General features: G+C 49.2%; 1 long non-coding RNA gene and 1 other non-coding gene across 2 annotated transcripts in view; both read left to right on the top strand.

Annotated features, from left to right (window-relative positions):
- LOC131504889 (uncharacterized) overlaps nt 1–23,368 on the top strand; it is an 83,329-nt gene that overhangs the window by 25,833 nt on the left and 34,128 nt on the right. The gene's annotated exons all lie outside the window — the stretch shown is intronic.
- On the top strand, nt 13,801–13,873 carry TRNAK-CUU (transfer RNA lysine (anticodon CUU)). The gene has a single exon. It is a non-coding gene; the product is annotated as a tRNA-Lys (tRNA).

Below are 23,368 nucleotides of genomic sequence, written 5' to 3'. Positions count from 1 at the left end.
GTGGGGTCTAGATGAGAACAACCTGGGGAGGGGCCAGGGAGAAAGCCCTCCTCCCCTGGGAGTGCAGAGACTTTAGTTGAGGTCCAAGCATGACAAAGCACCCACTCCATGGGTGATCTCTGGCAGTCTCTTTCACATTCTGGACCTCGATTCCTTCATCTTCCTAATGGGGGATTCAGTTCATTTATAAGATATGTTCAAGTCCTGAACCTCTGTGACTTAAAATACTGTCATCAGGACCAAAGCCGTCCGGTGAACAGAATGCTGTCGCTCATCACTACCATTCAGTGAACACTTACTTCATTGCCATGTGCTTGCCCATGTGTTGGGCAATGCTGAACAATAGAGGGCATGCAGAGGGAGGGGAAACCCAATTCCTGGCCTTGGAGAATATTAGTGCAGGTAGAAAGGCAGATATAAAGGGAGGGGAGGGTAAGAAGGTATATAGTGTGCACAGGGCCCTGGTGCTGAGGAGGTTGCTGAGGGGGAGGGGCTCAGAGGGCAGAGTAGAGCTGCGAGAGACCCCACATTCAGTAAAGCAATGAAGGCATTGTTGTCTCCATTTTACAGTTAAGGAAACTAAAAGCTCCGAGAGAGAAATGGCTGCTAAGCCACACAGCTGCGAAGTGGTCAGGCCTGCCTCCATTTCGGGTCCTTGTCTTTTGGCACAGTTTGCCCTACACTATAGGTGACACTGGGACGGGGACAGAAAGGAATCTGACCCAGACACTGAAGATGCATGTGAAAAGTTCTCAGTCTGGGGAAATGGACAATCAACACGCAGCTCTAGATTTTCAGAAAGCACAGCTTGGCCACCTTGTGGATGTCAGGCCTTGGACCCAGGAGCAGAGGGACTGAATCAAAGTGTTTCCAGGCCCCTGGGGAGCTGTAGCCTGCTGGGGCGATGACACATTCCAGGGTCAGAGCGGTGACAATCCACAAAAAGTCTCAGCCTAGGCCTGCTGAGGGTTTTCAACCCAAAGAAATTTATGGCCTCGGACATTCATTTATTCATCCACTTATTCACCTACTCATTATTCCTTTCATTTGGCCATCGCATGGTACTGAGAGCCACCTATATATCTGTTTGGGGAGCCTGTCCTCCCTCTTTGGACACCAATCCCCAGGCCTGTGCCCCTGGGCTACAGTTTCAAGTCTGCATTTGTGTAACTTGTTGCTCAGTGCCTGGAGGGGGCAGGGCACGGGCCCGGTCTCCTGCCTCTCTGGTTGACCTAGGGGAGATGGAACCAGGCCAGTTGACCTCTCTGAAGCTTCTCTCTGCTGCTCCCAGAGCTCCCTCTCCAAGGCATGGGGACTCTAGGCCAGGTTGCAAGGGGGAGGTATTTGTGAGCACAAGGGCCCCACTCCCTAAATCTGCAGATCAGGTCCAAAGCAGAAGGGCAGAACTGGAGGGGGAGATCACAGAGCTTGGCCCTGTTCGCCACTGTACTGATAAAGCAGAGGCAACCACTGCTTTATCAACCACCCACTGCTTTATGCAACCACTGCTTTATGCAACCACCCAAACGGTAGGGGCCCAGCCTTTCAGTTCCCAGTTCTCCCGCTGCCTACAAATCTATCCTGGGTGGTCCCCAGGCTTTGCATTTAGCTGTTTAGATGGGGGATGGGAGGTCCCTCCGCAAAGGCTTGGCCGGTGGGTGTGGTGGGGGAGGGCAGCCGCTCCCGGTCCAGAAAACATTCCCTCTCAGTGCTTTTGATCTCCTGTGAGCCAGGCCCCATTCTTTCTCCCTATCTGTCCCTGGATTGCCCTGCGCCGAGGACAAAGTGGTGGAGGAGTGGAGGCGAGTGCGGGGAGGGTGAATTGGAGAGATAATGCAAAGGTCGTTCTGGGGTTTATTCTCTAACCCTTCTCGACAGTCGGGTATCTCTTGAGTGGCTGGTGAGGGGCACAAACCGACGCGTGCATATGTGAGATCAGGTGTGGACAAGGGTCTGTGGGACTACACACAAGTGCACGCGCATACGTGGGTACCCGTGTGTTTGCGGGATTGTGAGCAAGCACGAGGTAGCCTGTAGGCACGAGTGCCCGCAGTGGTGGTGCTGCGGCTGGCTTGAGAAGGCGTTGGTCTCCCCACTGACCTCCATCGGCGCCACCTCTCCCCCTCCTTTTGATGCGGACAGGACTGGACAATCTGTCATAAAGGGCCCCTTGGAGACCGGTCCATCTAGGTTGGCTCCTAGATAAGACATTCCGGAGCGCAGACTTGTGTACCCGGATGTCCTTGTACATCGAATTCCACTTAGAGGCCCGAGGCGGAGTCCTAGTCCTCACACGCGGGGTGGGGGTGTGGTCGGGGCGTGCGTGAGTACAGGGGAGCCCTGCCCGCGCCTCTCCTGCAAATCCCGGGACTGTACATTTCACCACCTGCTCGACCCCCGCCCGGCCGCCGGCCTCGTCCCTGCGGGCCCCGGGGCAGCCCCTCTCTTTGTCTGGGTCCAGACAGGCGGCCCGTAGCACCCCGACCCCGCCGCCTGCCTCGGGTGCAAGAGACTGCCCCAACCCCCTTTCGGTCCGCGGGGCCCCGGAGGCGCGGGCGGCCGGGCAGGTAGCGGGCAGGCGCCGCCCCGCCCGACGACAGGGCGCAGGGTCACCTGCCTGGGCGCGCCAGCAGACGAGCGCTACGTGCTCTGGCCGCGGGCAGGGCGGGGGCGGGGGGCGCGGGAGCTGCCCGGTCGGGGGCTGATGGAGGCGGCCCTCGCCCCCTTAGTCCTGCCCCTTCCCGAGCGCGCCCCGCTCCTGGCTGCCACCGAGCTTCCCGGTCGGGGTTCGGACGACCCCTCCCCCCCCCCCCCCCCCCCCCGCCAAGCGCAGGGCCCGCCTTCCCCGCCCCCGCCACCTGACCACCTTGCACTCCAAGGCCCAGTTCGAAGGCTGCTTCTGGGAAGCCGCCTCTGACTCCCGGTTTTAGTCACTGTCCTCGGGGCGCCCTCCGGCTCTGATCACTCGGGTCGAGGCTTGCTTCCCCTCAACATGCAGGGCGGGCCCAAACTGCCCGGCACCGGCCCCACCGCCACACTGCCTCTGTCCTCGGAGCGGGAGTGAATGGGCGAAGGCAGAGAGGGGCCTGAAGGAAAGCCGGGCGGGGGCCACAGCTCGAGCCGATGTGGGAGCTTCCCTGTCAGTCCCGGCACCACCGACCCTAGGGACGCCTTGGGTGCTTCATTTACGTGAACTCCTCAGCCAGGACCCCCTAGCCTTTGCTCAAGCTGTTCCTTCTGCCTGATACACTCTCTCTTCAGCCACAGGTGCACACTGGGTCCTGGGGATCGCTCCTGGGGAAGCCATGCCTGATCCTTGGGGCCTTGTGGTGATCTGTGCACCTGACTTCCGTGCCAGCTGTTTACGCATAATGTTGCATTTCCCCCTTTTTATGACCCTGCCAGATAGTGAGGTGACAGCCTTGGAGTGACTGACCTGGGGTGTGAGCTCTGTGCTAGAAAGACATCAAACATCAAAAAGACATCAAAAATAAGCTCTTTCTCCCACCTCACACTGTGGCCTTGCTCTCCCAGGCCGTCCTCTGGGGACAACTGTTGCTCTGAACTGCTCCCCACCTCCCCTCAATCCTCCCCCCTCTCAGGCCAGAACAGGGCAGGGCTGGGATTCTTGCTCCAGGGCTAGGTCAGTCTGGGTCCTCTGTGGCTTTGGGCCTCCTTGAGGAATTTCAGGGGTGAATGTGCAGGGTGTGGAGAGGGGTGAGGTGGGAGCTGCAAGAATGTGGGGCTCCCAGAGGGAAGGCCAGCAAAAGGTGGAGAGGGCGGTGCGAGTGGGCTTTCCTGGGAAAAGGCCCTGGGAAGCAAGGGCTACTTTGAATGACAAAGGTTCCCTGGGGAGCAGAGGAAGGCTCGGGAGGGTGGGAATGTGGGAGGAAGAGGCTCAGAAGGGCGGGGAGGAAGCTGCCCAAGGGCTTCCATCCGCAGCGGCCCTTTCAAGTCCTGCTAAACCCGTAACAATGAGAGGAACTGACCTGTGGACACCAGGGGCAAAGGATGATTAACGTAATTCACCGAGGAAATACAAAAACCTTATGAAAATGTCAGAAATCCCAAAGTACAAATGAAAAGGAGATTCCGGCTTTTCTTATCTATAGAATTGGTCAAGATAAAAATAATGAAAACACCAGATGCTGGTACGATGTGGGGGAAGCCAGGGCCTTTTTTTCTGCCGAGGAGGTAAATTGTAGTATTCTGCAGGATAATTTGACAGTACGTATGAAAACTTTTAGAAGAGTAATCCTTTGAGTTAGCAATTCTGCTTCCAGGATGTGCCCTAAAATCAAAGCTGATGTATCCCAGTCTTATTTGTAATTGGGGTAAATTGGAAGTCTTCTAAATTTTCAATGACAGGGACCTGGGTAGATAGACTGTGCAGCACTCGTAGAAGGAAGGCTGTGGGGAAATTAAATATCACACTCTTGAAGAATATTAAAGAGATGAGGAAACCTCAAGATATGCTGGTAAGTGAAAAGGGGAAGTTATAAAACAGCATGACTCCAATTTTATACGATGTGTATATAAATATGCATAATAGCTGCCACGTGTAGTGCTGGGATGGGTGCTCTGCCGTGTGCTAAGGACTTCACTCAGTCTTCCATTCAACCTTCCCAGCAACCTCGCAGAGGGAGAGTCTACTAACTGCATGGGAAAAAAACTGCGAGGAAATTAACCCAGATCGGAAAGCTGGTTTGTGCTTTACCCAACAGAGGTGGGAGGTCAGCAGAGAACTTTAAACAGGTGAGCAACAGGTGAACAAGCAAATCATCTAGGTGGTTGAGGAAGATCATAGTGTAGCAGTTTGGATGAGGGACTGGAGAAGCCGAGAGGTAGGGAGACCTGGCCGGAGCCTGTTGCAGGATAAGGTAAATCTGGTTTTGACTTGTGTGAGGGTCGGAGGAAGAAAAGGTGCTCTGGAAAGGGTCTGGAGAGGATCCAAGAGGCAGAAACCCGGGATGACCCATCTCAAAGAAGCCCAGGAAAGAGAGTGAAAAAGGGAATGTGAGGAATAGTACAAGAGTGCACGCTTCTACGTGGGGCCTTGTGGTGTCTCTGCCTGCACCCAGGTAGAGGATCCCCCAGAACCTCCCTGGGCTCCCTGCCTCCTTGCCTGGGGCTTCCGTATGTTCTTTGGTAACCCCAAGGCCTCCCCTCCCCCACCTGAGGGGCATCGTCATTCTGCTTGCCCTCGAGCAGTATTTGGAGCTTCAGATGAGAGACCAGAGACAGTGCTTTACAAACTGTCCAATGTATAATCTCTGACTCAGGCTTTTTAAGTCTCAGGCTATTCCGAGGCTAGTTGGTAACGTTTTCTCTTGTCTTTGGTGGCTGCTTGGCTCACCCTTTTCTTCTCCGACCACATCTCTGTTCTGACTTGCTTCATAACCTGCCGTGAGTCGGCAGCTGGCCCATCCCAAGAGTTGCTGTCAGCCATTCGGCCCTGATTTATTGAGGGTGACTCTGCCCTGGGGCCTGCTCTTTGCCCCACGGCTCCTCCCTTCACTCTCCTGTGTCTTGAAGGTCTTCTTCTCTATCATATTTTCCCCCAAGAGACCCAAGTTTCTACCATAATTTCAAAGGGGAACAAAAATTCCTCTTCTACATACTACTTCTCCAGCTCCCTGTCCTTTTGCATTCCTTCCTAACCAAGCTTCTCCAGTAATTATCTACCTTTTTTCATCTCCCTTTTGTCCTTTTTTTTTTTTTTTTTTAAATCTTCTTTCTCTCTCTCTTTGTTTTCCCTCTTTGTCTCTTCATTCTTTGCAGTCAGGCCTCTGCTCCCGCCTATCCGCTGAAATTCTTGTCATGATCGCTTTTGGGTTAAGTGCTAGCCCCCACAGGATATGTCCAAATCCTAACCCCTGGAACCTTTGAAGGTGAACATATTTGGAGAAAGGGTCTTTGCAGATGTAATTAAGTTAAGAATCTCAAGATGAGATCAGCCTCGATTTAGGGAGGGTGGCAGGTGTGTTTACAAGAGAAAGCCAGGAGGATCTGAGACTGACGCAAAGAGAGGATGATGGCTCTGAGATGCAGAGGCAGGGGCCATAGTAATGCAGCCACAGCCAAGAAACACTGAGGATTCCAGGATCCCCCTGAAGCAAGGAGAGAGGCCCAGAAGAATCCAACCCGCTGATATTTTTATTTCAGACTTCTGGGCCTCTAGAACTGTGAGATGATGCATTTCTATTAATTTAAGCCATGAGTTTGCTGTGATTTATTACTGCTGTCCAAGAGACTAGTTCAGTAATAATACCAGCAGCCAACATTTATGGAGTGCCTACCCTGTGCCTGGCACGGTTCTAAGTTTTACATGCATTATTTCATGTAATGCACGGTTTACATGCATTGTTTCACTTAATTCCTACCACCAACCCAATGAAGTGGACATATACAAGCAATGTCAACAAAAGCAGGTTTGGGGTTTTTTTTGTTTTGTTTTGTTTTGTTTTTATTGAGGGTTTTTCATGTCTTTGGCATTTGAAAATTGAACCGTCCACCTGAGCGGCATGTTTCATTATTTTTCTCTTTTATACGTGAGGAGCCTGTAGACCCAAAACTTAGGTAATTGCCCAAGGTTACACAATGAGTATGTAGTGGAGCCAGGATTCCAGCCCTGGTAACTCCTGTGGGTGCCTTTAACTGCTTTGCACTTCCCAGGCTGCTGGTAGAGAGAGATCCCACGAGGCCAATGGGCTGAGTGGCCCAGGGCTGGGTATTGCAATTGCAGGGCTGGAAGTTGCCAAGCGCCCTGTGAGTTTGGGGGAAAGACTGGGGCTAGGAGAGTAAATCAGGCTGAAGGAGGAGGAGATGGGAGGTCTTGGTGACCTCAGACAGCATAAGCCCCTGGAGCAACAGAGCAAGAGCCTTGTCTGTGGCTCCCCCCTGGGGACTCTGGCTTTTAAGATCCCTGAGTGGGCGCAGTTCTGAGACATGATAGGTCTAGTTGTGGCCATGGGAGTAAGTGATCAAACATCAGTGGGGCGGCTGGGGGGACAGGAGGGGTGTGGGCAGGGAGATTGTCAGTCGACTCCACTTGGTCAAGGAACCTGGGAGACAAAGATCATACCATAACTGATCAACTGCTCTGGGAGTTCAAAGCTTTGAGCCAACACCACTCTTTGTTCTTATCATGAAACAAATGGAACCTGAGCTGGTTCTTGAAAAACAGATAGGAGATGACGAATGCAAAAGCCAGCAGGGCTTCTAGGTAACAGGCACAGCAAGAACAAAGACATGGAAGGCCAATGCACAGGGCATCTAATTTAGAGTTTAAGTTGGCTCTAGTCAAGGGTGCATGAAAGGAGACGATGGGACTGAACTTTGAAAGTGTCCTAATTTGGGTACCCTGCAAAGGAGACACTGAATCCAAGATTTAGGTGCAGGTGCTAGATTTCACAGGGTGTCCTCAGGAAGCATAGTGAAGGAGTGGAGAAGAGACAGAGAAGAGAGAAAAGCCAATAAAAGATGAGCAAGTTGCCTCTTAGGTAACTGGGGCTCAGTCCCACAGGGGACCCATGGATAAACTATGTGGAACACACCGCAGAAAGTGTCCCACAGAAGGACAAGGAAGCTGGAATATTTGTCTACCCGATCCAGTCAGTCCTCTGATCCTGCTGCCACAGAAGGCTCTTGGGCAGAGACCAGCCACTCTTGTTACCAGTCCACAGTGAGTTAAATACTAAAATTCTGAGTAAACATTTAGAAACATTTTGCAGCAATTTGACATTGCTTTGACATCCAAGTGCAAAATATGAAAAAATGGCTCTGAGATGTGTTGTCGATAATTCGAGAAACGTTGCTCTATTCAGTTATTTCTTGAAGAAAGGCATGAGCGAAGGAGACCATTGTGGCACTAGTGGGTCCTCCATAGGGAGGCCCAGGTGGGCAGAATGTCCATCCCACCACTTAGATGGTGGTTTTGTCACTCTGTCATCCAAAGGAAGCCTTCCTAGGAACCCTACCTTTAGCATAGGCTGCTACAGGTGATATGTCTCTCCTGGTGACCAGAAGGTCAGACAACGAGGGTCAGGCACAAGCAGCTCCAGTGCCCAAGGGCTCTTTGGTTCTGTTCCAGCTGGAAACTTGCAGATTCTTCCCCAGGCTTGTGGGCCTCTAGCACCTAACCCTGTGCTTCTACCCAGTGCCCTGGAAGGAGGGTGATGGCTAACAGGAGCTGTCTTTGGGAAGCCACCCTAAGACCAGACAGTTTATTGCCACCTCCCATCTTGACAATGGATCCTTGAGTTGGCGCCAAGGATGTGGCATGATTCCTACTCTTGCCTCCCCCTTGGCTGGAAACTGTCTGATCCAGGGTCTTGGGTCAACAGAGCAGATCTAGGCACGAGTATTCCTCAAAGCCAAGATGACTCAGGTTGTCAAGTGTGAGCCAAAGTAAAGGCCCAGAAGCTAGTTCAGTCCTTTAAGGGAGTTTAAAGATCCTCCACCCTGGCTATGTTTTCACTGACCTGTTCTGTCGTGCCTGGTGCAGTGAAAATAGCCCTGATACCCTGGGTTGAAGCTCAGTTCTGCTGTTTTGCTGAGTAATTTGGGGCTGTTCACAAAACCTTTCTGTATCTCAATTACCACACTTGGAAAAGGATAGAACACCCACTTCACAGGCTGATTCTGAGGATGAACTGAGATAATGCTATGGAACACCTAGTATGCGTGGGCCCTCAGAGTATGGGAGTGGATATGAGAATGTATCCTTCCCCTTCCCGGCAGCTGGGGAAACTGATAAGAATTCTGGCTTGGAGTCAGACGGACAGGTTTTTGCTCAAGCTCGGTCATCTCCAGCGTGTACCATGGGTAAGTTTCTTAGCGTCTCTGAGCCATGATGATCTCATCTGTAAAGAGCAAAATACCTACTTGCCAGGTCGTCATGAGGATTAAATGCGACCAAATGTACAGAAGAACGTGGCACCCTGTAGATGCTCACTACATGCTCGTTAATTGAACACCTACTATTATTAGTAATGCTGGAGACTGCGTCCACTAGGTCAGGCATTGGGGATACAATAGTGGGCAAAGACCCACTCTCTTGCCTAGGAATTCATCGAGGGAAACGATATTATAAGGGAAACAGATAAACGTACAGATAATCAAGTCACAACCATGGCACTACAAAGAGAGCTATAGAGTGCTAAGTAAAGATGTAACAAGATAATTTGACCAACTTTGGGAAGTCAAGGAGGGCTGCCCTTAGGAAGTGGTACTTGAGCCAAGTCTGCAGCGTGAGTGGGAAGAACATTCCAGATGAAGAAACAACATGTGCAAAGTCCTGTGATGGGGGTATTCTAGGAAGTTAAAGGGACTCAAAAGAAGCCAGTGTGGTAAGAGCCCAGGGATGGAGGGAGCATGAGGCACAGTGGGTCTGGAGAGGAGAGGGGAAGTCAGACCTCACAGGCCTTGCAGGTCGAAAATCCAAGAGAAAGGAGGGATAATAAGAAATACAAGCCTTCTGGGAAAGAGTGAAGGGAGGCCATCAAAACCCAGGAGGAAAAATTGACCTTTGATGAGAAAATCAGCTTCCATGTTGAAATAGAAGAAAAAAAGAAAAGGATGGGTATAGAGGTGTGTGTGGGGGGGTGGGTAGAATATAAGGGATGGGGTTTTCTTTCTCTGTTAAGTAGAAGATAGAATCACTACTGAGAATGAAGGCAGAAGAAGCTGGCTTGAGGACTGTGGTGAAGATGTGACAAGGCCATTGGAGGGTGGATGATTGCTGGTCAGTGTCCAAGGCCCTTTTGAGGTGAGGGTTCCAGAGTCTTGGGAAAGTCCTCTGCCCCATGGCATGTAGCTCTTAGCAGTGTTTGGCTGCCAGGCACAGCAAGCCACAGGAAGCAAATGGGGAGAGGTTTGCCCAATCAGTCTATCAAAAAAACAAACAAACAAACAAACAAACAACAACAAAAAAAAAACCAAGGGGGGGTGGCAAGAGAATTCACGGCATTGGCAAGACTACCATTGAAAAGTTGGACCTTCACTCTGAGCTGCAGTAAAGGAAGACATGACCCACACCTGGTAGAATGGCCATCATCCAAAAGACAAGATATAGCAAGTGTTAGTGAGGATGTGGAGAAAAGGGAACATGTATCATTGTTGGTGGGAAATGTAGATTGGTGTAACCACTATGGAAAACAGTATGGATGTTCCTCAAAAAATTAAAAATAGGACTATCACATGACTCAGCAATCCCACTCTGGGTATATAGCCAAAGGAAATGAAAACAGGATCTTAAAAAGGTATGCACACTCCTGTGTTCATTGCAGCATTATTCACAATAGCCAAGATATGGAAACAACCTAAGTGTCCCTGTATTGATGAATGGATAAAGATTTGGTAGGTATACAATGCAATATTATTCAATAGTGAAAAAGAAGGAAATCCTGCCCTTTGTGACAACATGGATGAACTGTGAGGGCATTATGCTAATGAAGCAAGTCAGAGAAAGACAAATACTGACAATATCACATTATATGTGGGATCTAAAAACAAAACAAAACAAAAACCTGTTAAACTCACAGAGAGAGTAGAGAGGGGTTGCCTGGGGGTGGGGGGAAAGACATGAGAGAAAGAAGAGGGTTGATGGACTAGAAGAAGATAGAGGGTCAGTGGCTGGAGAAGCCAGTGTGATGGACAGTTGGAGGCGACTAAGGTGGTACATGTGGTGAAAGAGTGGAGGCTGTAGTCAGTTGGATGTTCAAGTTGTGATTTTTGAGCTGGAGCCATTATGGTTGTTGGCAGGATCCAAGGTGGGGCTGTGGGAGGTGGTGAATGATGAAGTGGGTGAATATATTTGTGGGGTCACATGAACTGTTTTCTTTCTCCAATTAGCCCAACAGCCTCTTTTTTCTCAACCTTTAGTTTACAACAACCTTGCCCCTTCCCTCTAGACTTCTTCAAGCTTCCTTCATGTTTCAACTCAGAATGTCCCTTCCACAAGGAAGCCTTCCCTAACTCTTACCCCAAGAGGGGACCCTGTGCGAATTAAACATCTTGTGAGGTGGAGAGATGCCACACCTTAATCACCTCAGCTGTGTTCCTGAATGTTCCCTGACTGGGTGGAAACCCCACAGCAGGCACTTGTTATAATTATTATTAGTCAGCAGAAATGACAGCTCCCATCAACTGAGTGCTTATCATATGTCAGGCTCTGCACTGAGCTTTAACACACATTTCCCCCACTCATCCCCATTTCGCAATAATTTTCTGAGTAGGTGGGACCACCACACCCTCTTTTCCAGATGAAGAAGGCTATAAGAGGGCAGGGGACTTTCCCAGGGTGTATAAGCAAATAGTGCTTTGGCTCCTCTTTGTACTTCTAGTCCCAGAGCAAAGGGGAGCCATGGGTGAGCCACAACTCACCCTGCTCAACTTCAGTTATCTGTGTCATACTTGACCCTTTGCAAGGGGTTTGCATGGGCCTCAGCTTCTCCAGAAGTACAGAATCAGATATAGAAGGGCTTTCCATGGTGAACCTAGTTCAGCTGCCCTGTTCATGCTGAAAACCCTGTTATGGACTGAATGTTTGTCCCCCTCAAATTCATATGTTGAAGCCCTAACCTCACAATGTGATGGTATTTGGAGATGGGGTCTTTGTGCCGTCATTAGGTTTAGATGAGGTCACAAGGGCAGGGCCTTCATGATGGGGATAGTGCCCTTATAAGAAGAGACACCAGATGGGTCTCTCTCTCTCTCTCTCTCCCCCTCCCCATGAGCAGGCACCAAGGAAAGGCCATGTGAGAACACAGGAAAAAGGCAACTGTCTGCAAGTCAGGAAGAGAGATCTCACCAGAAACCAAATTGGCTGCCATCTTGATCTTGGACTTCCCAGCTTCCAGAACTGTGATAAATAAAGCCACCCAGTCTGTGGTGTTTTGTTCTGGCAGCCGAAGCTGACAGATATAGCCCCTTTTCCATATCCTCTCAAAGTGCTCACCTCTTTCCCCTCATAACGGGGAGCTCACTGCTTCCCTGAGGCAGCCATCCATCTTGGAAGATCTGTGCCTGTTGGCAAGGTCTTCCGTTGTTGGGGAGGAAATCTGCCCACCACGGCTTACATACAACACTCCCAGCTCTGTCTTCTGGACCCACCCAGAACAAGACCATTCTCTCTTCCCCACCACCCCTTCAGATATTTGCAGGCAGGGACTGTGACCATGCCACCTACTGTAGGTCCCATGGGGACAGAGGCCATGTCTGTCCTTTTTATTTCTGTGTCCCCAGCACCTTGCACAACACTTGCCCCAGAGGAGGAGCCTTATACATATTTGTTAGTTGAATGAACAAAACTAGTTCTATCCGGGTTAAGTATTTCCAGTTCCTTTAACTGTACCTCCAAGAACCTGATTTCAAATCTTTTCTTCAGTCTCTTTCTTCACCATGTCATGCTACTTTTCTTTTTTTTAATTTTTTTTAACGTTTATTTTTTTTATTTTTGAGACAGAGAGAGACAGAGCATGAACAGGGGAGGGGCAGAGAGAGAGGAAGACACAGAATCTGAAACAGGCTCCAGGCTCTGAGCCATCAGCCCAGAGCCCGACGCGTGTCATGCTACTTTTCCAGAAACTGAATTTTTATTCCTGTAGAAGAATGAGGTGTTGGCTCTTACAGCTTGATGAATTGTCAGACATTCCTCCTCTGTCATCCCTTTTCCTGCGCTCTTCTGTCTTCTCTATCCTTCCAGGTTACACAGACTCCCCACAAGAGGACAGTGAATGTCGTAAAAAGCAAACAAAAGGGAAAGAAAAGCTGACACTTGTTAATGTTCAGTGCGAGTCTTTCCTTGCCTAGGATAGGACAGGCAGGGTGGTGCAGGCATTAGGGAACAGAGCTCTGAACCCAGTAGGACAGAGTGCAAATCTCAGTCTTGCTCGTTGCAGAGCTGTGGGATCTGGGGTAGGTGGCAACCTCTCTGAGCCTCGGACTCCTTATCGGTGAGACGCCTACCTTTCATCCCCACCTCAGGTGGAGAGTAAATGAGATCATCAATACCTGAGACAAATCCCTTAGCAGGGTGCTCAGCACATGGTGCTACAGAACATTGATGCTAATAGAGGATGTGGAGGAAGGCAGTGGGTCCTACAGTGGAAGGGAGACACCGTCTCTGTTGGAAGGAGCTGGGTTCAAATCCCAGCTGACTTCCTGACTCACTGGGTCACCTTGCACAAGCGGTTTTCCCTCTCTGAGCCCCCATGTTCTCATCTGCAAAAATGGAGATGCAAGGCAGTTGGAAAGACTCAGTGAAAGGGTGGCATGAAAGTCCCCAGCATGGTGACAGATCCCCAAAAGAAGTTTGCTCTCTGCCCTTTCATGTATAGTGTGAGCTCCTGTGCCTCCCTCTCGGTGAGTCATTCAGAAGGAAAAGCTGATTCTCTTGAGTAGACCCACAGCCACATCGCTGTGGAGAAAAAAAGTGCAGGTACGCAGGGCTGTCAGAAGAAGGGCACAGGGCCAGTCCCCAGGTGTGCTGACACCCCCGCCCCCCTTCCAGATGTCTTCTGCATAGTAATATTGTTCTGGACCTGCTGAACTTGCTGTTGAACAGAACTTAGAGTGGTGCCTAACACCTGCACGTATAAACACTTGACTATTTATTGAGTGAATAAATGAACAGTATGGAATGAAACCTAGGTTGTTGGTTTTTTGTTTTTGTTTTTTTTTGAGTGGTACACTCTTCATCCTGCATTTATGAATATATTTTAAGTACAAAATAACACATTTTAATTCTGGAAAAAATAATTAGAAAATACAGTTGATCAAAAAGAAAAAATAAGGGGCGCCTGGGTGGCTCAGTCGGTAGAGCATGAGACTCTTGATCTCAGGGTTGTGAGTTCAAGCCACACATTAGGCATAGAAATTGCTTAAAAAAACGTAACAATCCCATGCAATCCTCCTGTCCAGCCATAACCACTAGTGTTAACAATTTGCCATTAGATCCTTCCAGGCATCCCCCTAAATATCAGTCAAGGTATATGTTTTGGGAACTGGTTTTATTTTTCTTTTCACTTAGTAATACTGTGGATGTCTCTCCATGTCATTGAAAGTTTTCTAAGACCTTTTCATTCTTTTTTTTAATGTTTGCTTTTGAGAGAGAGAGAGAAACAGAGCATGAGCAGGGGAGGGGCAGAGAGAGAGGGAGACACAGAATCCAAAGCAGGCTCTAGGCTCTGAGCTGTCAGCATAGAGCCCAATGCGGAGCTCAAACTCACGAACCGTGAGATCATGACCCGAGCTGAATTTGGATGCTTAACCAACTGAGCCATCCAGGCGCCCCTCTAAGACATTTTTAGATTTTACTCTTCGCTATTTTATATTTTACTATTAAGCTATACAATAGATTTACTATTATATTATTTATACGTATTTATAATTCCATTGAATGAATGTTCCATAAACCTATCTTTTGTAATTTGAAAGACAAACATTAAAAAGTCCCTCTCGAGAATTGTGTCTGCAACTCTGTCCCCCGGGATTTGATCTGTTCTTAACAAGGCTGGAAGGGCACTAACCACTCGTGGATTATATGTTGCTAATATGTAAGCCCTATCGATCCATCCTGTAGGAGCTGAGGGGTGGGCGGTGTGTGTGGTGGAGAAAAGCAGGGCTCTGATGTCTGATGCCTGTGGCTGAATGCCCAGCTCTGCCACTCCTTAATTTTCCCATCTGCAAAATGGGGATAAGAAAAGCTCCCCTTGGGGCGCCTGGGTGGCGCAGTCGGTTGGGCGTCCGACTTCAGCCAGGTCACGATCTCACGCTCCGTGAGTTCGAGCCCCGCGTCAGGCTCTGGGCTGATGGCTCGGAGCCTGGAGCCTGTTTCTGATTCTGTGTCTCCCTCTCTCTCTGCCCCTCCCCCGTTCATGCTCTGTCTCTCTCTGTCCCAAAAATAAATAAAAAACGTTGAAAAAAAAAATTGAAAAAAAAAAAAGAAAAGCTCCCCTCATGGAGTCATTGAGAAGATGATATGACTTACTATATGAAAAGTGCATGGTTAGCAGTCAATAAATGGCAGCTATTATTATTAATATTGTAAGGAAGATGTGTTTAGCCCCAATTCATAGGTGAGGAATCACATAGCAAAGAGCTGAAGTGACTTGCCCACTGACAAAACTTGAAGAGAATCTAAACGCTGTCTGGCTCCAAAGGGAACTAGGATTTATTAAGTTTCTGTAATACACCACATTCTACAATAGGCATAATTTTGGGTAGTGTCACCTTACACCATTTAAGACCTAGCAAATATGGGACATAGAATATCCTAAATCATACTTTTGTGTAGATATTGTTACCCTTACTTAGTGAAAGAAAAATTGAGACCCACAGATGTTGAGCGATTTTGCCCAAACTCAGAAATCAGCAAATAGTAGGGCTGGGATCGGAACCCTTCACGCGGTGGCTGCCTGTCTCTCAAGCGAGTCTCAGAAGTTAAATGGCTTGCTCACGGTGTCGCTACAGTTTCTACTTTGTCATACTACCTCCCCAAACAGTCCTGTGGAATTTTCCAGGAATCTGGGGCTGGAGGTGACCTCCGTCTATGGTCATTAGATGCTGGAGGAAAATGACCAGGACAGCAATATCCTGACTGTCAAAAGATCACACTTGGTGCCCAGGGGGCCAAGTAGGTGAAATGCAAGAATCCCAGGCTGGAGATCAGAGGTGTCTGCAACCCCCTCCTTCCCTGCCTGCCCCTTCCTTCTCCCATCGGCCCTGGCAGGAAGGAGTTGTTGCCATTAGCTTCAGGAAGCAGCTCGCACAAAGAGACAGTGCCGCACCTTACCCTGACCCCTCCTTTCCCCTCTCCTCCAAATAGTGAAAGTCGGAGTCATAATAATTATCACGACAATACTTACCACGTAGGAAGGACTTTTCATACCTTTCTTCAGCCTGGCCCACCCAGGGTTTCCTGGCCTCCTCTCGTGGTGGGGACTCTCACAAATACAGCAGGTGCTGTTGGATCCCTGAGTCCATCTTCACGATCACCTCTGAGGTTGGTGGCTGTTGTCATTCCTGGGTGACAGAAGAGGAAGCAGGCTCAAAATGGGCAAATACTTTGCTTAAAGTCCTGCAGTGAAGGTGCCGGGACTGGACCCCAAGTCTGTCTGATTGCAGAGCCCTTGATCTTAATCAGTATCCTGGACTGCAGAGTCAATGTTGGTGCTGGGCACTCTGTGGCAAAGGGACCTGGGATGCTACCACTTTGTGAGTGTACTTGGGGGGAGACGGGGTCTGGAAGCAGCACCTGAAATACGATTCTGGGTTGGGCTTCTTCCTGGTTTCCCGTATGACTGTGATGTACCTCTCTGTGCCTTCAGAGACCTCAGTACTACAGGGTGAGGCTAAGAGGCCCATGCCCTGACTGGGCCGTGTGAGGAAATCAGGAGAAGGAAAACAGGAGCAGGGGGAGCACCTATGAGCTCCAGGGAGCCATCAGCAACCCCCTGGGCCCCACCTCCGGTCTGTGGCCTCCACTCTCTGTTTGAGGATTTATCTAAAATGAAGTCTACCTCTGCCCAAAGTTAAGCTGCAGTAAAACCCAACACTGGGGGAGGGGGAAATGAGTATACGAACTATTTATTTTTTTAAAAAAGGGCACTGGACGTGGGATCAGAAAGTCTGTGTTTTGGTCTGGACCTATCATTGCCAAGGTGTGGAGCGAAGTCCAGTTTCCTCCGGCTTGAGCAGGGCTCTGGGTCCAGTTCCATCTCCTCTTTGGGCTTGGTCTTGAGATCTGTGAGACGAGGGCGTCTTTCCAATGGTCTCTCTGACACTGGTGCACTCCTATGGTGTCTACCGTCAGATTCTTGTCCCGAAGCCCCTAGGTTCACCTTACTGTCTGGGAAGGTGCAAGGGCCTGGGACTCTGGGTTCAGGTCTCAGGGAGGACACAGGGATGGGGGCGCAGGTGGGTAGAGGACGGGAAAGGGGCACAGTGCCATGAGGACAGACCGCTCCTGGCTTGGCCCCTGTGTCTCCCCCCTGCATGGTGTGGGGGGCCTGGCCTGAGATCAGAGGTCCACCCGCGTCAGCCCTGGCTGGGCCCTCGCGTCAGGAGGCGCCTTCTCAGCACAGAACAATGCGGGCTCTTTGAAGGGTTGGGCAGCAGGGGATGGGTGTTTCTCCAAACATAGGGCCTCCTTTGCAAAACAGGCTTTGATTCCCAGGCCCGGAGGCCCCAGGTGCCTGTTGGGCGGCAGGCGGGGGCTGGGGGCTTTGTTTGGCAGGAAGAGGGGACTTGGAGACTTGGGAACAAAGCCTGGGACACAGCTGGCCAGGGCTGAGGGCTGGCCTGGGCAGGCAGGTCAGGCTGGGATGCCAGTGGGGGCAGTGGTCCTTATGTCTCGGGTCAGCACCCCTCAGCCTGGCTCCCTCGCATGGTAGGTCCTGGCTCTCTCACGTATGTGGAAGAGGCCATTGAACTCCAGGCTATCATGGTGGTCCACCGGCTCCCCATGTCCCTGCTCAGGATCGAAGTAGGCAAAACTGAAGTCTAGGACACAGGATCCAAGAGGTGGGGAGGAAAGAGCACTAACCAGAGCCCGCTGGCCTGCACTCAAGCACCTAGGTCACCAAGATGGATGATGGCTCTTACCTCCTGCCAGACTCCATGGAGGACACTTGACAGGCATGTGTCGCTGATTTAACCCTTGTTTTCTCGCTTGACAATGGACTATAAGACCCCATAGGGCCTCTCTGGACTCCTCTCCTATCACTCTCCCACTCACTTGCTCCACTCCAGCCACTCTGGCCTCCTTTCAGTCCAGAACATCCCAGGCACACTCTTCTCTCCACATCAGCTGTTCTCATCACCCAGAATGCTCTGGCATGGCCAACCCTTCATTCCTTTACGGGGTGGCTCACATCCTATGCTCTCAGTGAGGCCCATCTTGAACACTCTCTGCAGGACATGCCTTCCAGCCTGCTCACTTTTTTTTTTTTTTTTTTTTGTCTTTCTTTCTTTTTTTAAAGTAAGCTCTACACCCAGCATGGGGCTTGAACTCACGATCAAGAATTGCATGCTTTACCGACTGAGCCGGGCAGGCATCCCCTAGCCTGCTCATCTATCATGACCCCTTAGCCTACTTTTTCTCTCCACACTGCTTTTTGTCTCCTGCTTTATGCTGGTTATTGACTCTCTCGACTAGATTGTAAGTTCCACTACGTCAGGCACCTTTGTCAATGTTATTCACTCAGGTACCTCAAGCACCTAGAATAGTACCTGGTATGATTTAGACATTTGCAAGGTTAACTTTATGTCAACTGTCTAGGTCAGGGTACCCAGTTGTTTAGTACAACACTAGCCTAGATGTTTCTGTGAAGGTAGTTGTAGATATGAGTCATATTTATAATTAGTTAACTCTAAGTGAAGCAGATTACCCTTCATAATGTGTAGGTGGGCCTCATCCAATCTGTTGAAGGCCTTAAGAGCAAAAACTGAAGCTTCCTGAAGAAGAAATTCTTCTCAAGACTGCCACATAGAAACCCTGCCTGAGTTTCTTGCCTGCTGGCCTGCTAAATTTAGACTCTAGATTGCAACATCAATTCTTACCTGAATTTCCAGGTACTTACCTGAACTTCCAGCCTGCCCTGTAGATTTCAGATTTGCCAGCTCCTTAAAATGAGGTGAGTTTGCCAATTCCTTAAAATCTCTCTTGCTTTTTCTGTCTCTATATATTTATAAAACCTATTGGTTCTGTTTCTCTGGAGACCCCTGACTAATACAGCACTCAAGAAATACTAGAGTTGAGCCATAAGAAATTGCTGTCTTTGTGAGCTAAAAACAAAGGGGGGGGGGTGTTAAATACCAGCAATTTCCTATGGCTCATTCTAAAATTTGTTGAATGAATAACTGAATGAACCATAAAGCCATCATGAGGTGGGCGTTATCTTACTGACAAGAAAACACAGACTCTAAGAGGTGAAGCTGCTTGCTAAGAAGGGCACAGCAAACAGTGGCGGGTCTGGGATTCGAACCTCAGACTGACTCCAAGGCTCCTAACAAATGCAGCAGCTTCTGCCTTCTCTAACCAAGCAGCCCACCACAGGGAGCCCAAGCAGAGCCTATCTCCATTGAGAGCCTTAGTTTGAGAAGTCAATGAAACCGTGGCCCCGAAAGTGGGCCAGTTTAGAAGCTCTCCACCTGCAAGTTCTGAAGCCACCGTGAAGGTCGCTGTACTAGCGTCGGCTCCCTTCCTCTTGGGCATAGCTTGGGGCTGCCGGTGGCCTTCCTTGGTCCCAGGGTCTTTCCACAGCTGCTGATAGCCTCTCTCTAAGGGAGTCTGAAGAGAGACTGACAGAAAGGCATTCTTCGTTGTCTCACCAAAAATGGAGGCATCCCGTGGGGAAGGCAGCATGGCATGCTGGAGTGTGGTGGTGAAGGTGGTCTTGGCGCCAGAGTACTTGGGTCTGAAACTTGGCTCTGCCACTTAGCAGCCAGGTGACTTTGGTCCACTGATTTAATGTGTCTGAGTCTCAAGCTCCCCATATATATAAAGTAGGATAATAATGCTTTGCCCCTAGCATTATTTCAAACACTAGATGAGATAATGCATGTAATGTACTTAGAATTCTGAGAGCTCAGTAAACAGTAGTAGTTAGCATTATCACTTTTAGCAAATAATATCACCACAAAGTTTTAGATATTGCTGGAGGCAAAGAAGAGAAGTTCACAGCATCTATGTTGGGGCCCTGATTACATCGCTTTGTCCCCTCCAAGATTCCCTCCCCCTCAGTGTGATGGGCCCTTGGAAAGGGACCTGATTGTCATAATTTACTGTGGTTTCGCTCTGGTGAGTTTATACCATCCAGGTGTTACCCTCTGGGGGGTATTCCTTGTTTAGACCTGAGCTTTCGTTCTGGCAGAAAGCCTTTGTCTGCTGTTTAAAAAAAAAAAAAACAAAACAAAAACCAAAAGCAAATCACCAGCACTTCAGTCTCCTGGAAATGACACCCCATGGCAGATAATTATAGTACCTTGCATTTTTCATATGAACTAATGTTTATGTTAAAACTGTAAGGGACGCGTGACAGTGACAGGTACCATAATCCTGAATTTCACTGCCAGAGGAGCTTAGGTGCAGAGGAGACTCAGCTTTTCCGAAATCATCGGTGGTCATGCCAAGCTGTAAGCTCCCCATGTGCTCCACTCCTTCTTAAGTGTGAAAACAGCTCACTCTGAGGGAATGCCGTATCCAGAGAGAGGGTGTAAGACGATTCTCCACTCTAAATGCATTTTATAACAAAAGCTTTATTACTATTTCACATAGAGGTAAACAAATGCAGTATTTAGAAATAAAATGCACACACATTGGAAACAGCACGCTTAAATGATTTTTAACCAATAATGGTATGAGATCAAAGAGGCTTAGACACCACATCTCGGGGGAGCTGTCCTGAACTTTGGCTTTCAGGATGACTTCCTTCCTGCTCTAGGGCTCAGCTCAGGTCAGTCCCTGCAGGGGAGCAAGAGAGACCAACAGCATCATTTTTCAGACGTTGGTAGACCCTCAGCATGGTCAGAGTTGCCTTCTCGCCCCAGCTGTTGGACTGTCTGGCTCTCACTGGTAGGAGGTTATCGGCACCAGAGCCTTCAACAGCTTCTTCCTGTTATCAGAGCCCAAGTGTCCAAGAAGGAGTCTGAACCTCCTGCTTCTTCCCATCCTGCTGGGATACAGTCTGTCCTTGGAGCGAGAGTAAACAGAGGAGGTGACAGTGTCAATAAATGTCTCCCGTGTGGCCTTGGCTAGCATGCATGCCTTTCTACTAAGGGGCACAGGTAGATTTGTGTTCGTGGCCCTTCCTATGACACACACAAGAATAAATATTAAGACAGGAAATAGTAATAAAAATAAAGAAAAGAACAAAGAGGAAAAGAATGTCCCTTTGTGGACTCTGAAAGAGATCTTAAAAAGCTAGTTCTGGGTAATACAAAGTACTATCTTTTGAACCTTGTCACACCATAGGCGATGAGTAGCAAATTTGGTTAAGAGCCAACATCACCCGAAACAACGAATTTCCCAGTCACTTACAAATACACAATGAGCATGTGTCAGTTAACTCATTCATTAACGAGAGAACAAGTAATATGGTACAACTGGTCCAAAGGATAATTAAAAGAACCTCACATTTACAGGTTATAAGAATGCTGTTGTATTAAAAAAATATTTACAAAACTGGTCTATCCATGGGGCAATAATCAATTGTGTTGCACAGCTTCCAATTCATTTGATTTCTATGGAAAAGAAGAATTTGCATTATTATCAATTTTGCCCAATGTAGAGAGTTGTAAAATATCTTAAGGGTAATAAGATGTGAAGTTGGCCTGGAAGAGAACTCTAGACAGGGCACCCAGTCATCTTTTATGCCATGTCAATGCCTTTCTCACAATTTTTCCTGACACCAGAAAAATAAATTTGGCAAATACATCCAAAGAAAGTCATTAAAGACTTGGTTCTATTTGAATCAAAGTGGGAGGTGAATCACTGCAGAGTTCCGTCTTTGTCTACATGTGGATGATTCCAGAGAAGGCAGTATACTATCGAGGTAGGAAGCAGGAGATCTGGGTTAGGTCCAACCTCACCACTCTGTAGTTGGGTGGCCTTGGGCCACTCCCTTCTCTCTGACTTACATGACTTCTGACTTTCCCATGACTTCTGACTTGCAAAATGGGGCCAATAACAATGACATTACAGAGAGGAAAGAACTGTACCAAGCCTGGTGGATAGTGGGAACTCAGGGCACAGGGGCTTCCTTCTGGCTTCTTGAAACTATTCCCAGTGGCTACTCAAGGTGTGTCCATCTTTTCCAGGTGCAAACACTGCCCATTTAAGCCACCTGGCACTTCTGAGTGTGAGATCCCAAGTGGATGGAGTTTTGTCTGTGTAGACCTTTGTAGGCACCGAGCAAACCCTGTGAGAAAGGTAGCCAAAGTCTTCTTCTCTTTGGAGGAAAATGGATCCTGACCCACGGTGTCACCAGAGGGCAGGTGTCTGGGAATGTAGGGAAGGGATGAAGTCAGTGAGCCCAGTGCAGAGCTAAGAAGAAATGTTGGTTAAGAGGAATAAACCAGGGTTTCCTACCTTTCAGGGGATGGTAAGAGACCTCTTCAAAAATAGGATGAAAACCTTACACTCACTCCCCAGAAATAGGTATATAAGCTGGCAGGGGCTGTGGCAGATAGCTCAGAGGGGCTGGGCCTGGAATGGGCACCCTCTGCAGCTCCCTCCCTTGGTGAGTGTCTCTGACTTCAGAGGAACTGGGGCCAGCCTCACAGAGAGAATGGGAGCTCCAAAGTGAGAGGTGGCAGATCAAGCTCCTTCCTTGTCACCTAAGTGGTGGGAACAGGTGAGCTGCTGTGGCCTAGATGGGGCTCAGCCCCTTAGAGCCTTTCCTATCTTATCCGGGGTGCGGGGGGAGGGCTGCCCTAAGTCTCCCTCACCCCAGTCTTTGAGTCCACACAACAGAGGACCAGTGTGGGGGTGGGGGTGGGGGAGTTGATGGGGTGGGAGGACTTCCAAAGGGCAAGTATGGGGCCTTAACTCCCTCCCTCCATAGTTCATGGGCTCCCTCAGGAAGGTAAAGGATGTGGGCTTTGGAACCGACTTGGGATTTATGTCAACTGTGGAGGTGCACCCTTCAGCTCTCCCAAAAAAGAACTCGCTGTTCAGCTGTGTGGTTATTTCCTAGGGCTGCCATAACAAAATACTACACACAGTGGCTTGTGTAACAGAAATTTATTTTCTCACAGTTCTGGAGCTGAAATCAAGGAGCCAGCAGGGCCATGCTCCCTCGGAAGGTGCCAGGGAAGGCCCCGCTCCATGCCTCTCTCCTGGCTTCGGCTAGCCTCAGGCATTCCTTGGCTTGTAGATGCATGATTCCAATCATCTGTCTTCACATGGTGTCTCCCTGTGTGTCTCTGTCTTCAAGGGCCTTCTTCTTATAAGAACACTACCCATGTTGGATTAGGGACCCAGTCTATTCCAGTATGACCTCATCTTAATTAATGATATCTGCAAGAACACAATTTCCATATAGGGTCACATTCAGAAGTACTGGGAGTTAGGACTTCAAAACATGTGGGGTTTTTTTTGAGCAGGAGGAGTGGGGAGACATATTTCAATCCCTAACAAACTACCAGGAGTGAGGGTGTGGACCCCTCTTGCTGCAGTAACTTCAGGTAGCTGCGCTTTCCCCAGGCAGCTCTCAAGCAGCGGGACACAGGCTTTATCAGACCTGCATCACCACAAGACAGCCTCCTCCTGTTCCTCCCCCTTCGTCTTCCACAAGCATTTGCTCCCAATGAGCATTTGGTACTCCTAACTTCATCACTGTCTGCTTTTTGAAGGACCAAAACT

This window comes from Neofelis nebulosa, chromosome 2 (assembly GCF_028018385.1).
Source record: "Neofelis nebulosa isolate mNeoNeb1 chromosome 2, mNeoNeb1.pri, whole genome shotgun sequence".
Lineage (NCBI taxonomy): Eukaryota > Metazoa > Chordata > Mammalia > Carnivora > Felidae > Neofelis > Neofelis nebulosa.
This window is presented reverse-complemented; position numbering and strand designations above follow the sequence as displayed.